We start from the raw sequence: 17,090 nt of genomic DNA on the forward strand, positions 1-17,090 counted from the left end.
TCTGGAAAAAAATTTGTATATCAAACCTATGTAAAGTTAGTATTGTGCTAGTCTGATGTGTATTGAACTTTTTATTAAGAAATCCATGGATTTCTAAGGAAACACAATACAGGAGGCAGGGAGATGGCTCGGTTCCTAAGGTGCTTTCTGTGTAACCATGAGGACCAAAGTCACCCTATCCCCAACACACACACACACACACACACACACACACACAGAGAGAGAGAGAGAGAGAGAGAGAGAGAGAGAGAGAGAGAGAGAACAGTGAGTATGATAGCGCCTGCCTGTAATCTCAGTACTAAAGAGGTGGAGACAAGAGTCTCCTCAGGTTTGCTAGCCAACCTGTATAGCCAGCCAGTGAGCTCCACGTTTAGTGAGAGACCCTGTCTCAAAAGTAAGAGAATGGGAATGAGAAGGGATGGAGAAAAACACAACCTGTTGAGCTCTGGTCTCTACAAGCATGTATACATGCATGCACGGGCAGCCACTCACCCACACATACCTACAAACAAATACCCACACACAAATACACACAAATATAAAAAAATTGGCATCATTGATAGATACCAACAAGGAATAGCTGTCATGCACAGTGCCAGTGGGTTGGCTTGAGGAGACACTCCAGCTCCACGGGGTTCATCATTTGGTCCAAGGCAACTGGTCAACAAGACCCCAGAGGGTCCTTTCTCTATCAGCACTCAGGGCTGAAGAACCAGGGTACAGAAGAACCCTGCAGGGTACCGAGATCTGCTCCTCTATACTGGAGCTCGGTGCTAAAGGAACAAGAACTGAGTCCTGGAACTCTCTTTCAATCCACCCTCTTTATGTCAATGGCACAGCGATGGCATTTGGTCTAACGGGAGGTAGGAATGAAGGGAATGCAATGCATGTGGAGACGTGCATTCTCTCAGGAACTGGCTGAATGCACAAGAGTCCCGGAGATGTATAAGAGGTTAAGACTCACACTTATGGAATGGTGCCACACTGCCTAAGGACTTGTTGGAAGCTGGGCCTAGGGATGCGAAAATTGGTCTGTCTTTCAGGTAGAGATGTGAGGTGAGGCTCTGCAGGCCACAGCAGCATGTTTAAGTCACTCCGCACACCCGCACACCCGCACACCCACACACCCACACACCCGCACACCCACACACCCACACACCCACACACCCACACACCCACACACCCACACACCCACACACCCTGGGCTTTTTATACACAGGGACAGCTGCAGAGTGGAGAGGATATCACCCAGGGTGAAGGTGCAGCAATGAGAATGGAGAAAATGTAGCCTGGGAACCGTCATTTCAACACTGTAGAAGAAAGAGCTGAAGATGAAATTGCAAGAGAGGGAAACAGACACGGGTGAAAAACACTAACAATCCCACTGGTGGGAAATTCCAAAATGCCGGAACAAAGGGAACCAAGGTAGAAATCACAGACACAATGGATAAATACTTATTTTGTATTTACTAATGCGTCTGTGTGTGAGAAGCCTGTACCCATATACTAGTTGCTTTTCTCACTGCTCTGTCAAGATATCTTACCAGAATAGCTTAAGGAACGTTCGCTTGCCTCACAGCACTGAAGACATGCTGTCCATCACAGCAGGGCAGACATGCTGCCCATCACAGCACTGCAGACATCCTGTGCATCACAGCACTGCAGACACACTGTCCATCACAGCAGTGCAGACATGCTGTCCATCACAGAAAGACAGACATGCTGTTCTTCACAGCACTGCAGACATCCTGTGCATCACAGCACTGCAGACACACTGTCCATCACAGCAGTGTAGACATGCTGTCCATCACAGCAGGACAGACATGCTGTCCTTCACAGCACTGCAGACATCCTGTGCATCACAGCAGGGCAGACATGCTGTCCATCACAGCAGGACAGACATGCTGTCCTTCACAGGAGTGCAGACATCCTGTGCATCACAGCAGGGCAGACATGCTGCCCATCACAGCACAGCAGGGCAGACATGCTGTCCATCACAGCAGGACAGACATGCTGTCCTTCACAGGAGTGCAGACATCCTGTGCATCACAGCAGGGCAGACATGCTGCCCATCACAGCAGGGCAGACATGCTGCCCATCACAGCAGTGCAGACATGTTGTCCATCATAGCAGTGCAGACACACTGTCCATCACAACAGTGCAGACACACTGTCCATCACAGCAGTGCAGACACACTGTCCATCACAGCAGTGCAGGCATCCTGTCCATTACAGCAGTGCAGACACACTGTCCATCACAGTGCAGGCATCCTGTCCATCACAGCAGTGCAGACATGCTGTCCATCACAGCAATGCAGACACACTGTCCATCACAGCAGGGCAGCCATGCTGTCCATCATAGCAGGGCAGACATGCTGTCCATCACAGCAGTGCAGACATGCTGTCCATCACAGCACTGCGGACACACTGTCCATCACAGCACTGCAGGCATCCTGTGTATCACAGTGGTACAGGCATCCTGTCCAACACAGCAGTGGAAGCATGCTGTCCATCACAGTGGTGCAGGCATCCTGTCCATCACAGCAGTACAGGAATGGCTGCAGGAACTCAAGGCCGCCAGTCACATTACATCTGCACCAAGTGCTGTTCATGTTCTTCTCTTATATTTAGCCTGGGACCCAGTCCATGGGATCCTACTGTTTGCATTCAGGGTAGATCTTTCCTTCTCAGTTGGACGTTTCTAGAAATACCCTCGAGCTGGAGAGGTGGCTAAGCTGTTAAAGACTAGGCTTACAATCAAAAATATAGAAATACCCTCACAGACACACATGTAGTGTGTTTTCATGATAATTCTGCCCTCAGTCCTATTCCCCATGTAGTATGGATACTCTGAAACTTCCTAAACATTCAAAAACATTTTTCTATTTACAGTTGTCCTCTGCCAGAGGAGGAGTAATCGTTTTCATTAGTGTCTACTCTGATTCTGAAAAAAGAAAACTTTTACACATGCAAGTGTGTTTTCCAAACATCAAATAAACATTCAGCAAAGGATGTGCTGAAAAATTGGAAAGGACTTTAGAACCCGACGGTTAAGATTCAGTGCTGCCAAACTTCAGCATCCGCTTCTGTAATTTGGAATAATAAGGCTGAGTACAATGCAAATGTACTGCGTGGCTAGCATACCATTGAATATGCAAAGTAGCCTGGGAAGCCCTAAGTCCTGCATTCACGTTAATTAGATTAGTCTCTACCTTCCTTGTAACCTGTTTACAGACAACACAATTAAATATTCATAGCGCACAGACAGTTTCTAGGGCTAATAAGAAAGAAGACCATCAAGATTATCAAACAGGCTCCGGCCCTGGGGAAAGTCCACATCCAGTTTTAGCCTGAGGCAAAATTAAGAAAAAAACCTACAAGGTTAGTAGAAAGAATATGGCCATCTATTACTGCAGCTTGTATTTTTCACCCAGGTTTTCTCTCAGCTGGATACAGGTGAGCTTGTGTTTGCTTCCATATGTTAACTGCATGTTGTAATAAAATGATTCTTATCTGTAGTTTGAATATCTAACCTAAGAAGAGGCTGGTCAGTAGTCTCTGGCTAGCTTTAAAGGAGGGAAAGTTCATCTACAATCCCAAATTCTCCTGAAAAACAACTGTAATATTTGACTTAGAGCTTTCGGATTGAGAGAGAGAGAGACAGAGAGAGAGAGAGACAGACAGACAGAGAAGGAAAAAGAAGAAGAAGAAGAAGAAGAAGAAGAAGAAGAAGAAGAAGAAGAAGAAGAAGAAGAAGAAGAAGAAGAAGAAGAAGAAGAAGAAGAAGAAGGCGGCGGCCAAGGTGGCTTCAGGAACATGTGTGTCTTCCCAATTCTTTAGGAAGAAAAGTTAAAGTAAAGCTTTGACTTTTTTTCCAAAAGCACATTCCATTATAGATATGTTGACCAATCTTCTCAGAGCATTGGACAGCCAATGTGCCTCCAACCCTGCAGTGACCAGTGAATCCCACCACAGAACCAGCCCTTTGCAGCCAACCACGTCTTTCTCCCCTACCCCATCCCAGAGAAGCCTCCGCTTTGCTGGTGGCTATAGAGAGCGCTCACACCGGCCTTCCTTGGGGGCTCGGTTCTCTGGTTTTTCAAACTTGTGTTGCAAGGGCCGTTCATAGTTGCTGCCTCACTTCTCCACTTGTGAAAATATACACCAATGAGGAATGATTTGTCATACTGAGAATATTGCACAAGGAAAAGCTGCCGATATGCAGGGGAAATCTGTAGACAGGAAAACAGATTATCAGTAACCACTCTGTTTGAAAAATAACTTTACTTGCAAATGTACATGTCCGAAGTTGGGTAGGTAGAGAGATGAGACCCTAGGTAAGTGAACTAGTCCTGGTTAGTCTAGAGTTACTTCATGGTCTGCCTCTCACCAAAGGGTATTCCCTCATGTTAGCTGAATCTCTACTTGATTTTTAGAGCTTTCTTTAGTTTTTGAGAATTCCACACATAAGTATAAAGTATTTTCATTATCCCCCCTCTAACTTCTGCCTCCCCCATTCCTTTTATTCTCATGACTTCTCCTATAATCACTGCTGCTACACAGATGTAACAATACATTCAGTGTTGCTGTATGTAAATGTGTTTAGGGCTAGGATCAGATAAGTCCTGGAAAAATGGATTCTCTCTCTCTCTCTCTCTCTCTCTCTCTCTCTCTCTCTCTTTCTCTCTAGCTCTCTGAAGCTATTGAATGCCTAGAGCTCTTCATCCAGGAGTGGGAATTTCCCCCATTCCTGTTGTTGCTATGCAAGTCTTATTTAGGCTGCCATATTGTTGAGATTTCATGGGTGCAGCATCTCTGTCCAGTCTAGACTATACTGTCTTTCAGCAGTCCTGGTTCTTTTATATGTGTACCAGGTGGGGCTGAGCATCCCTTGGTTATGTATCCTCTGCATTCTGACCAGTTGTGGAACTCTGTAGTAGCCTCCATTGTTTGGGGGGGGGGGGGAAGTCCCTTTGGTGAAGTGTGGTATCTTAGTTACCTTTTCTATTGTCATGATAAAACACGATGACCAAGGCTGCTTACAAAATAAATGCTTAATTTGGGGTTTAGCATCCATAAGCATCATGGTAGAGAACATGGCAGCAGGCAGGCAGGTACAGCACTGGAACAGGAGCTGAGAGCCTCCATCTTTATCTGCAAGTAGGAGGCTGAGCGAGGCAGAGAGATAACTGGGAATGGAGTGGGCCTTTTGAAACCTCAAAGCTCACCTCCAGTGTCACACCTCCTCCAACAAGGTCACACCTCCCAATCCTTTCCAAACAGTTCCACCATCTGGAGACCAAGCATTTAAACATATGAGACTATGGGGACCATTCTCATTCTGACCACCACCAGGGGAAAGAGCAACTCTGATCTGTGGGCATGAGGATAAGTATTTAGAATACAGCTAAAAGCTTTATTGAGTTAGGAAAGTGGCAATGCTAACTAGGTTCTTGTCTAGTATCTGTGACTCCTCCAGACACAGATAGTTGGTTAAGTTTACAGTATGTGCCTGTACTGGCTGGTTTTGTGTGTCAACTTGACACAAGATAGAGTCATCAGAGATGAAGGAGTCTGAGTTGAAGAAATACCTCCAGCTGTAAGACATTTTTCTCAATTAGTGATCAATGACAGAGGGCCCAGCCCATGGTGGGCGGTGCCATCCCTGGGCTGATAGTTCTGGGTTCTATAAGAAAGCAGGCTGAGAAAGCCATGAGAAGAAAGCCAGTAAGCAGCACCCCTCCATGGCCTCTGTATCAGCTCCTGCCTCTAGGTTTCAGCCCTGCTTGAGCTCCTGTCCTGACTTCCTCCAGTGATGGACTATAATCCAGACGTGTGAGCCAAACGTACCCTTTCCTCCTCAACTTGCTTTTTAGTATGGTGTCTCATGGCAGCAATAGAAACTCTAAGACAGTGCCTCTACTTTAGAGGATATAGGAATCCACTAGGAAAAACTGACTTAAGAAAGCTCATGCAGTTTGACCTCTGCCACACCTCAAGGTCAAGTTGAAAGGAAGGAGAAGTGCCCAAAGGAGCATTAGCCATTATCATCAAATCCAAGTCAGTAAACTGCTAATTTTCTTTATTTGGAGATGTAGATGGAGAATCAGGAAAGTCTGGAAATAAGATTGCTAGAAGCGTAACTATATAGCACTTTCTATTTAGACAACTACTGTTACTCCAGTTTTTATTGTTGTCCAAGCACAACTTGAGTGTTCTGACTGTCTGGGACTGTAGATCTTTACATTGTAACAATACCACAGAGCTTCTGCAAACAATGGCAGCTGTTCTGTTTGTTAGTTTGTTAGTTTGTGAGTTTAGACCTGACAGGACCTTCGCTCAGGGCCAAGAGTCTGGGTTGGGGATCTCATCTCAACTCTCATCTGTAGAAAGGAGAAGTGCTGGTGTTGGTGACTGGGTAGCCCATGAGTGGCACATACCTGGGCAACGGGCACTTCAGAACATCCCTCAATCAAGGATCTTCAAGAACACTGGTTAGGCGGTGGCTGATGGACCTAGGAAAACATTGTTGTCAGTCATCTCAGACAGAGACTCCAGTGCTGACTGTATCAATTTGAGGATACAGACAGGACAGAATGGTAGTCGGCAGTCTGCTTGTTAAATGTAAAAGGTTTATTTTTATGATTTTCAGTTATGCATGCTCATGTGGGTGTGGGCTTAAGTGCTAGTGAGAACAGGTAGCTGTGGAGGCCAAAAGCAAGAAATGCCCTGGAGCTGGGGTGGGTGCTGGGAACTGCTGAAGGGTCCTCTTCGTCTATGAGAGCAGCATGTGCTGGTAACTGCCGAGCCAGCTTTCCAGCCCATACTTGTTACGTTTTAGAAAAAACTCAATGGCTCGATGGCTAAAAGCATACCATATACTATTCTTTCACGGTGCTTGGGGTTCATTCCCCGCACCTCTGCCAGATGGCTCCCAACAGCCTGCAACTCAAGTTCCAAGGAACTTCCTGACCCCTCCTGGCCTCCACAGACACTGTGCTCACACCCTTACACCCCACACACAGAATTAACAGGAAAAATAAAATCTTTTAAAAAGCAAACCAAAAACCCAGTATGGTGACCTGAATGAGCAGGTACTTTCCTAAAAGTCTCTTGGCACAGAAACATCAAGAGCTTTGCTCCAGACACAGGTCATTAGAGACAGACGATGCCATGAGAAGTCACATGTCCCAAAGTCATAGTTTACATTAAACTCAATGCATTTTCTTTTCCCTCAAGGTCTAGCTGGGCTGGGAAGATGACCTGATGGAGGGAACTTCCTGTGTCTTTGGAGCATGGTGGCTGTGTCTAAAAAGCCTGCTTTGTACAAAACTGCGACTTCCTGTCAGCTGTCTAGTGCTTAAAAATTCTGGGATGTGAAACAGATTCTGTTGCTCAGGCTTTAAATACTGAAAGGCCTGAGACAGGGAAGAAGTGACATGGCCCAGGAAGGGATGGCACACCCAGGAAAGTGTGACATGCTCAGGAAGGGGTGATATGGCCCAGGAAGGGGTGGTATACCCAGGAAGGGATGACATGCTCAGGAAGGGGTGACATGGCCCAGGAAGGGATGTCATGCTCAAGAAGGGGCAGGCAGTGGTTTGCAGAGTTCTGGGAACAGAAAGTCAGGAATCCCCAAGGTAGGCTGTGCCCTCTCAGCTTTCAGTGTTCCCAAGCATTTGCTTAGCTCTTCCCTCTTTGTCATGGCCATCAGTACTATTTTAAAGCTCACTTAATAAAATTTGAAATATGCACACACACATGTGCATACATACACACATGCACACACATGCATATACACAAGCATATACACACATGCACACACATGCATACACACATGCATATATACACATGCATGCATATGCATATACACACATGTACATACATGCATATACACATGCATATATACACATGCACACACACACATGTGCATACCCTAACCCCCAACCCTAACACAAATGCACACACACCTGCCAACACACACACACACACACATACACCTGCACATACACATGCATACATATATACACATGCGCACACACATTCATATTCATTCATCCCTTTATTTCTGTTCCTCTAAAGAACTCTAAGACCTGTGTTGTGAAAACTATCCTGTTACTTGGTCTTTTTCTCTCTTGCTCCCTTTTCCACCCACAGGAGCCCAGAAACTTATTGATATTAATAAGTTTCCATTATTAATTGAATTCACATTTTCTTCTTCTCCCTCGCTTCCAACCCTTTCTCTCTGTGCATGACTTTTACTAGAAAGACATTAACAAGTGTCTGTTCACTCCAGACAGGACACCATAATAGACCAAAGAAATGATTCCATTCAAGCCTAGCCTAGTAACTCAGTGTGATTTGGGGGGAGGGGTACATACAACGCAATAGGTGAAGAGTCACTCAAAGGCGTGGGTGACATAGGCAGGTACATCACTGAAAAGCCTACCTCAGAAGGGCTCGTGACTTTGAAGTTCCCTGCACACTTCCACTGGAAAGCTTCCTCTCTGTAGCGATTGTTCTGGCTTCTAACACCCGTGGAGAGACCTTGTGAACTGTAAGTTTTAGAAGCTTCCTGCACCTTGTTGTGTTTGCTTCCTGTGCCTTTGAGCCTCCCTCCAGGAAGGAGTGTTTCCATTTGGCGGAAAGAGTCCCTTCTTCCCATACCCGGAGTCCTAAATTATCTTTCTGAGAAGAGACTATGAAGGTAAAGAGAAGTTGAAATAGAGAAGAGGAAAGAAAATTTTACTCTGGATAATTACATGGGAGTTGTGGTCATTTCCCCGGGAGTCTGTGAGCTTGGAAGGAGTCTTTGAGATCATATAGTCAGGCCCATTCATTACTGGAAGCCAGCATGGATCAAGACAGCCCATGATTTCTTCATGGTGTTGGTCACCAGTGGCAAAAGGGGACAGAGGAAAGTCAGAGATGGGACTGTGAAGACAGTCAGGGGCTCCTCCTTGCAGCCAGAAGTACTGTGCTGACTTCTGAGCTAGGAAGGAGCTTCTGTGTCCCCCATTTGTATATGTATTACTTAGAAACAAAAGCATCTCCCCAAATTATTCATTCAGTGCAATCCTATTATATCAGAATGAATTCATCAATAATTATTTTATGCTTTGAACTATAATCCAATACTGTTGATTACTTTCTTGATTTTGATCAAGAAAAACGCTTGCAGCTTTGGCCACAGTGAGCTGTTTGTTTGGCTTTGTCCCCATGTTCCTTTCATGTAACACCCTGACACCTCTCATATTCATCCTTTCTTTTTCTTTTCTTTCTTTTTGAATATTCCTTCTTCATGGTTTATCTTTCTTTGTTACTGGCAACTCTAGATCAGGAGGCCAGGCTGCTTTATAGATAATTGCATTTAAAATCCAGTGTCTTCTCCTTGGGTTCCCTCTGCTTCCTATCCAAAGCCATAGAATAAATATAAATATGAACATATATTAAGTCACATGTGTCAGAAACCGTGAGTTTTTAATGATGGCTCTGACTTCAGTATGAACAATAGGGTTCATTTTGAAGTCTCTCTTCCATTTGTTGCTTCTTGTTTGTGTTTGTGTTCCCAGGATATATGTCGAGAACTTAACTGAACTGCTCCTGGTGAGGAGCACATTTACTAACTAGAATACAGTATTTTTCTCTGTACGGTTAACCCTACATTATCAAATCAAAACAGCAATTCCATCATTTCTTTAACTAGGTCATTCCTGCTCTTCGGCTGGCTCTCTATCCGTGTGTAGCAAACCGGCTCATTCCGATGCGTCCTCTTCTTTCAACTCCCCCCATGCACTGCCTGATTTCTCTTTTCCTTTAAAAATTCTTAGTATTTTTAGGGTCTCTATGAGAACCTGTGACATTCCCTAGCCTCGTTGCTATACAGAAAACTACACCTCTTTGGCTTGTTTATTTTCTGTTGTGGTTTGAAAATGAAATGCTCCTTCCTACCCACTCTGAAGTGTTGAAGACCTGACTCCTAGTTCCCAGCTCCTGAGAGGTGACCGAGGGCTCAGACCTGGATGGTGGAGCAAGGAGCAATCCATTGATGGATCCAAAATTTGATGGTATTATCGATCAATGATGGAAACTAGGAGGTAGGTCTTATCTGGAGGAACTGGGTCCGTGAGTGTCCATGTGCGCATGCTCGCGTGGCCTTTTCCTTATATGAAGGGCAGCCCGTATAGACTTATATCTTCTTCTTCCTCTTACGGCGTAGCCACAGGTGTTCCGTGTGAGTGCAAAGCGAACCACCATTCTTCCCCTCGTGCTGCAGAGCCATCTGCTCTGTGGTTGCACCTCCGCTCCCTCAGCCTCTCATACATTTGATTTCCCATTTACGATTTCATAATTCCTGAAACTCTGCTCAGAGGGCGAGGGTGACGTCAGCTGTGTCTACTTCCTCATGATCTCATCCACAGGACAGAGTCTGCTCATATGCTTTCCTTTTCTTTGGTTTGATGGGTAGCATGCTAGATCCATGTTGCATGTGTGTGTGTGTACGAGCAGCTTTTGATAGGTGGCAGGTGTTATCTCCATGTTACATGTGTGTGCACGAGCAGCTTTTGCTGTGTGAGGGCCACTGTAACCTTTCTTGTGTTTTCTGCTCCTACCACCAGGTCCATCCTTCTCCATAAGACTTTAATATTTTGCCCATCTTTCTTTTTTTCTGTGCTGACGACTGAACAAAAGGAGTCAGGAATGATGGCTCACACCTTTTATCTCAGCACTCGGGAGGCAGAGGCAGAGGGATCGCTGAAATTGAGGCCAGCCTGGTGTGCAGAGCAAGTTCTAGAACAGCCAGGGCTACTACAGAGTAAGACCCTCTTAAAACAAAGCGAGCAAACAAATACTAATGGAAAAGAAGCATCTAAAACTATTTGTTAAATTAATTTGGTTTTAAAGAAAACATTCCTATAAAAGAAAAGCTGCAGATTTGTGTCATTTTATTGTTGGCTGTCACTCGTTTTAAACAAAACAGTGCCATTTCTGCTGGCCAGTGTTTTGTCACTGTGGCACAAACACACACAATGTAACAGGGAGAAGGGTGATCTTGGCCCACAGTTTCTGAGGACTCAGACCATGCTGACTGGCATTCTCTTCCAAGCCTAAGTGAGTCAGAATCTGTGGTAAATAAAGGGTGTGGTGCTTACCCTCAGCAGTCAGGAAGCCGAAGGAATAGTGGGGAGCGGCCACAGACAACAACCACTCAAAGCACACTCCAGTGACCTGCTTCTCTCAAAGGCCCCACCTCTAAAAGTAACCACCTCCCAAAAATTATCCCTCAATCCTATGATCATGCCTTCTACACGAGATCGCTGGGGACTGTTCACGTCCCAACCACAGTACCAGCCTGCTTTTAAAAACAGCAAAAGCCTGGATCACTGTGTGTTCAAAATAACAGGGGAGCATTCTTCATAAATGTATATCAGCAACATAGTGACCAATACCAATAATATATCTTAAAAAAGAATTATATTATAACTGAGAGGTATTTATTCCAGAATTGTAAGATAGGTTTGATGTTAAATATTAACCGATAATATAAACATCAGTCAATGAAAGCTATAATACAAAAACAAAAAAACAAAAAACAAACTCTCCAGAGGAGATTATGTGTATGATAATATAATATGAACAGAATTTTTTGTTGTTGTTGTTTTTGAGACAGGCAGCTCACCATGTAGACCAGAATGACCTAGAACTCACAGAGATCCTCAGACCTCTGCTCATCAAGTGCTGGGGTTAAAGGTGAGAACCACCATGCCCAGCCATGGAAACATTTGACAAAACTCCTGACTAAAAAAAAGAAAATCTTAGTAGGAATAGAAAAGAATATGTTTCAATTTGAGAAGGGCACATCTATATGTATTTCAGAGTCCTGTCAGTATAACTGGCAGGAGGAGGTGGGGAGTCAGGGACAGAAGGAAAGGGAGAGGGGAAGATAAAGGGAAGCAGAGAGAAGGGGAGGGAGAGAGAAAGGAAGGAAGGAGACGGAACAATTGCAACAAGAAATAAAGCTGCCTTAACTCTCAGGTGAAAGAAACTTTTTTTTTTTTTTTTTTGTAGAAGATCTAAAATGTGGCTCAGGGGGTTCAGAAGCTTACCACACAAACCCGAGACCTGAGATTAATCCCCAGAATTCTGTAACGGTAGATGGGGGAACCAATTTCACAAAGCTGTTCTTGGACCACTATATGCATGCTGTGACATATCAGGCACACAGACACACAGACACAGAAACACACACACACACACCACAATAGACAACAAACTGAGAACATGATAAAAAGACCTAAAAGAACTTACCAGACAGAACTCTACAGGAGCAATTTATAGTATACTCACAAGCATGATCATCTTATACATATATTCAGCAGTAAAAATTCCAAAGCATAAAAGATCAGTGCACAGAACACTACAAAATATCCACAGAGTAAGTCGAGAAATATTCTAAATAATGGCGAGGCACATATCACGTTAATGTGTGAGACTTAACATTGCCATGAGATGTCCCACCTCTCCCAGAGACCTGAGTTTAATCCCCAGAACTCTGTAACGGTAGATGGGGGAACCAATTTCACAAAGCTGTTCTTGGACCACTATATGCATGCTGTGACACATCAGGCACACAGACACACACACACACACACACACACATACACACCACAATAGACAACAAACTGAGGACATGATAAAAAGACCTAAAAGAACTTACCAGACAGAACTCTACAGGATCAAAAGAGCAGTGTATGATTGCAAGATGGAAAATTCAATATTCAAAACAAAGCTTGTCCGTACATCTTCTCATAGGCAACTGGAGAATAAAGGTCAACTTATAGTATACTCACAAGCGCGATCATCTTATACATATATTCAGCAGTAAAAATTCCAAAGCATAAAAGATCAGTGCACAGAACACTACAAAAAAAATCCACAGAGTAAGTCGAGAAATATTCTAAATAATGGCGAGGCACAGATCACGTTAATGTGTGAGACTTAACATTGCCATGAGATGTCCCACCTCTCCCAGAGTCAGTTCCACTTCAGTCAAACTCTTGGAAAGAATGTTTGTAAACTTACAAGTTTATATGGAAATGCAAACGATGTAAAACAGCCCACAGAACTTTGAAAAGAGAGGAAGTCACTCTGGGCTGATGCCAACTGATTTCAAAGCATTTGCTCAGACTGTCCTAGTCCAGGTCTGTGAATGTTGGCAGGAAGTCAGGCAGACCAGCAGAGCACTGCCAGGCCCACTTGGGCATGCATATTTGTCCACTCAAATTCTGACATGAAATAAACTAAACAATGAGGAGGATTTCTTTTTTAAATAGAGAGGAAAAGTAGATTCTGAATGGAAAAGAAGCAAGTCTGTTTCCTACTCCATATACAAATGTTCATTAAAGACCAGCATAAACTTGACTATAATCAGGGAAACTAAAATTTCCAAAGAATAGGAAAACATCACCAATATCCACTGGAAGCCATAGTAAACAAAGATTTCTTAGGAAAACACAAAAATCACCAATTGTTTACATTAGCTATTGATAAACTGTTGTTGTCTGAAAGACACCCGTCAGGACAGAGGCAAACACTAAACCTGGGGGTGGGAATTGCTTACAGTATCTGTGTCTGGCAAAAACTTTTATCTAGAATGTGTGAAGAACCCTCAGGAGGAAATAATGGAAAAGATATGATCTAAGAAAAGTTTTCACAGAAGACTTGAAAAGACACCTCATAAAAGAAGATAAAAGAGAAGCTAATGAGTACGTGAAACTTTGCCTGATCTTATTAGTCATAGAGAGCTAGAAATCAAAACCACAAAGAAGAACCAACACCCACCCACTGGCGCATGTCAACTGAAGTGCTTGATGGTACTCAGCCTCCGTGGTAACGCAGGGCAACCCTGGGTCTCATAAGTAAACCATTTTAAATGGAATCACAAAAGCTGAGGATACAGCATGGTGTCCTCATTCATTCATTACCATGCACAAGGCCCTGGGTTCCATCACACACACACACACACACACACACACAGAGAGAGGGGGGGTGGAAATCTATTGTAATGTTAAATTTACACTTATTCTATGATCCAGAAATTTTGTTCCTAGAGATATAGCCAAGAAATGACACTACACTGTTCATAAGTAGCCTTATACAGGAGTGTTCCTAACAGCTCTATTAATAACCCCAAGTTGGAAACTGGAAACTGAATGTTTATAGATATGAAACTAGACAAGTAAACTGTGGTTGATTTCACATAGTGGATCATGTGACACAGCATGTGTGAGTTCTTCTGACATGCTTAGTGATGTGAAAGAGTGTATACCAGATACCCCATGTGTGCCACAGTAAAGGAGGAGGAAAACCAGCTGGGGGATAAAGTACAGCGGTCACAATCAGAGAGGGAGATTGTGATGCTGCATGGGGAAGCTCAGAAGTTATCTGGGAATGCTGTCTCCCGACTGATTGACATGGTTCCAATGGGTCTGTACACATATGAAAGAAATCACTGATGGGTGTTGATATATATATATATATTTTTTTGGTTTTGAGAAATGACTCAGTCATTAAAGTGCCTGCCATGCAGCCATGAGGACCTGAGTTCAAGTCCCAGCATCTAATGTACCACACACCTGTAGTCACAGTGCTGAGGAGGCACAAATGAGGATCTTTGGGGCTTTCTGGCCAGTTAGTCTTTCCAAAAGTGGGGAGCTTCAGGTTCAGCAAAAGAGTCTGTTTCAAAAAAAAATGGAGGAATTTTTTCGCAATTGAGAAAGATACTGATGTTGAACTCCTGTCCCCATGTGCATTCACATGAACACATATACCTGCATGCACCTTCTCCAAACACTTTAAAAATCACTGAGCTGCAAACTTAAAGTTGATACAGGTTTCACATCTAAGTGTGCATGTGGTATATCTCAATGACAGGACTTGAGGTCTCACTCAAACAGGGCATCCCAGTGGCTAGGATGTATACGGGAAAGTCATTACATTTTTCTACATAAGTTAGAAACACTGATGTCCAACAGGTGGCCTTCTTGTCTCACTGTGTGAGAAAAAGAATCAATGACTAACAGCATCAGTGAGGATTCACTAGGCTCTGTCTTGTGCTGGGCTCCCTGTTAGACACTTTTCAATATCACACAGAAAAATAGGAATGGGTCCCCAGGCCACCCAGCAGCATAGAATCTACACGGTCAGCCTGGTGACAGGTCAGACTGCAAGAGATGAGCGGGGGGTGGGGGGGGGTAAGGGGGTGGAGGGGGGGGGGGGCTAGCCCTGACAGCAGACTGGTAAGCCCACAGAGCCTAGACATTCTACTGGAACCTTGATTTGAGGCCAGACCTCGGGAAACAGGGCTTTGGTGATGTGGTGAGGACAGGACAGTCCTGATAGACCTATATAGTTCCTTGGAGATCTCCCAGACCAGGGTTGCCACAGGGACAGATAAACTGTCAAGAGTATTCTCTTGGCTTAGGCAAGAGTATTCTTCATGAGTACCGTCTCCAAAGGCAGTAGACAGATCCCTATGGTCAGTTGAGGTCACAGTCCTCAGTGAGGTTCCTACCACTGTGAGCTTAGACTAGACGAATTGAACCAATAAAGTAATGTTTGCACAGGCACTCACTGGTTTGATGCTGGATCAGTGGGGCAACAAACAACCTGCCTGCAGGGATGTCAGTCAAACCACAGTCAGGCAGGGAGACTTCGGATTCCACTAGCCAAGTTGAAGCAGCTGGTATCATTGAGGAAAAAGCTTTTAATACCAAACACAGGGTGACATGTGGCATTGGTTCACAGACTAAGTTCAGAGAACAGAATCAGACTGTGTCCACACAAGGGCACACATCCGACCTGCTCACTTGGAAGACAGTGTAAACTCCAGATTCACTCCTCTGTTATAGAGGCTGAGAGGTCCCTTGCTGGCTTAGACTCCCTTATGGTAGGTAGCTCTTGTAGACCTGTTCTCCTTCCTCTGCATACTAGCATCTCAGGCTGTTAGTGCTGTCTCCTATGTGTGTGTATGTGCTGGGGTGGGGGTGGGGTTAGCAAGTAAAGTACTTGCCTGGCATGCCTGAGGCCCTGGGGTCAATCCCAGCACCATATGAGACTAGCATGGTGGTGCATATTTGTAATCCCAGTACTTACGAGGTAAAGGTAGTAGGTCATCCTTGACTACTTAGGGAGTCTGAGACTAACCTGGGCAACATGAAAAGAAAAAGAAAGTAAATTTCTTAGTTCAGTGAAAGATATATAAATGCTTAGTCGAAACTTAGGATGTATATTTAAGTAAGAAAGGCGGGGCAAGAAAGAGCTATGGGTGTTTTTCTTTTTAAGTATGTTCTTACTTGAAAAATGTTGTTTATAGGGACTCACATATACCAGGTGATGTGAGAGTTTAGGGCTCTAAAGGAGGTCAGTGAACCAAATCAGACAGACTTCCAAACCAGACAGACTTCCAAACCAGACAGACTTCCAAACCAGACAGATTCCAAACCAGACAGACTTCCAAACCAGACAGACTTCCAAACCAGACAGACTTCCAAACCAGACAGACTTCTGTGCCACGAGCTAGAGAGAGCAGTAAGGGCGGTGGCAGGGCTGGCTGGTGGACCATCACCTTAGGTACCCCGCACACAGCACCAAGGATCTTCTACATTCTCTTCATGAGATGACTGTGACACAGGCATCCTGTGAAGAGGCTCCGCCTATCCATGCTACAAGGGTGACCTGTGTAATGGCCACAGTCACCTGCAGCTCAGACGAATAAGCCTCAGCTGAAACAGCAGCAGAGAAACCAAAGTGTGGTTGATGGAGAGCAAAGGTACGCTGGGGCTCCAGCTTACAGCCTGTCTCCAGTAAAGAAGAAAGACCTCTAAGAAGTCCCAGATCACAGTGGGTCAGGGATTCCCTTCCAGATGCCTCTTCCCCGACTGAATTCTTCCCGACCGAATTCATCCCCGACCCTATTCTCTGCAAACTGTCTCACGTCTTGCTCCTTTGCCTATTCCTCCATCTGCTAACCAGACCCTTCTCCAGCAAACTGCTGCAGGTTCAGGAAAAAAAAAAAGATCTTAAGGCACA

General features: G+C 44.5%; 1 protein-coding gene across 1 annotated transcript in view; it reads left to right on the forward strand.

Moving 5' to 3' along the window:
- Nucleotides 1-17,090, forward strand: part of Acoxl (acyl-CoA oxidase like) — a 275,238-nt gene that overhangs the window by 196,004 nt on the left and 62,144 nt on the right. The window lies entirely within an intron of this gene.

The sequence above is a fragment of the Apodemus sylvaticus genome, chromosome 5 (genome assembly GCF_947179515.1).
Source record: "Apodemus sylvaticus chromosome 5, mApoSyl1.1, whole genome shotgun sequence".
Taxonomy (NCBI): domain Eukaryota; kingdom Metazoa; phylum Chordata; class Mammalia; order Rodentia; family Muridae; genus Apodemus; species Apodemus sylvaticus.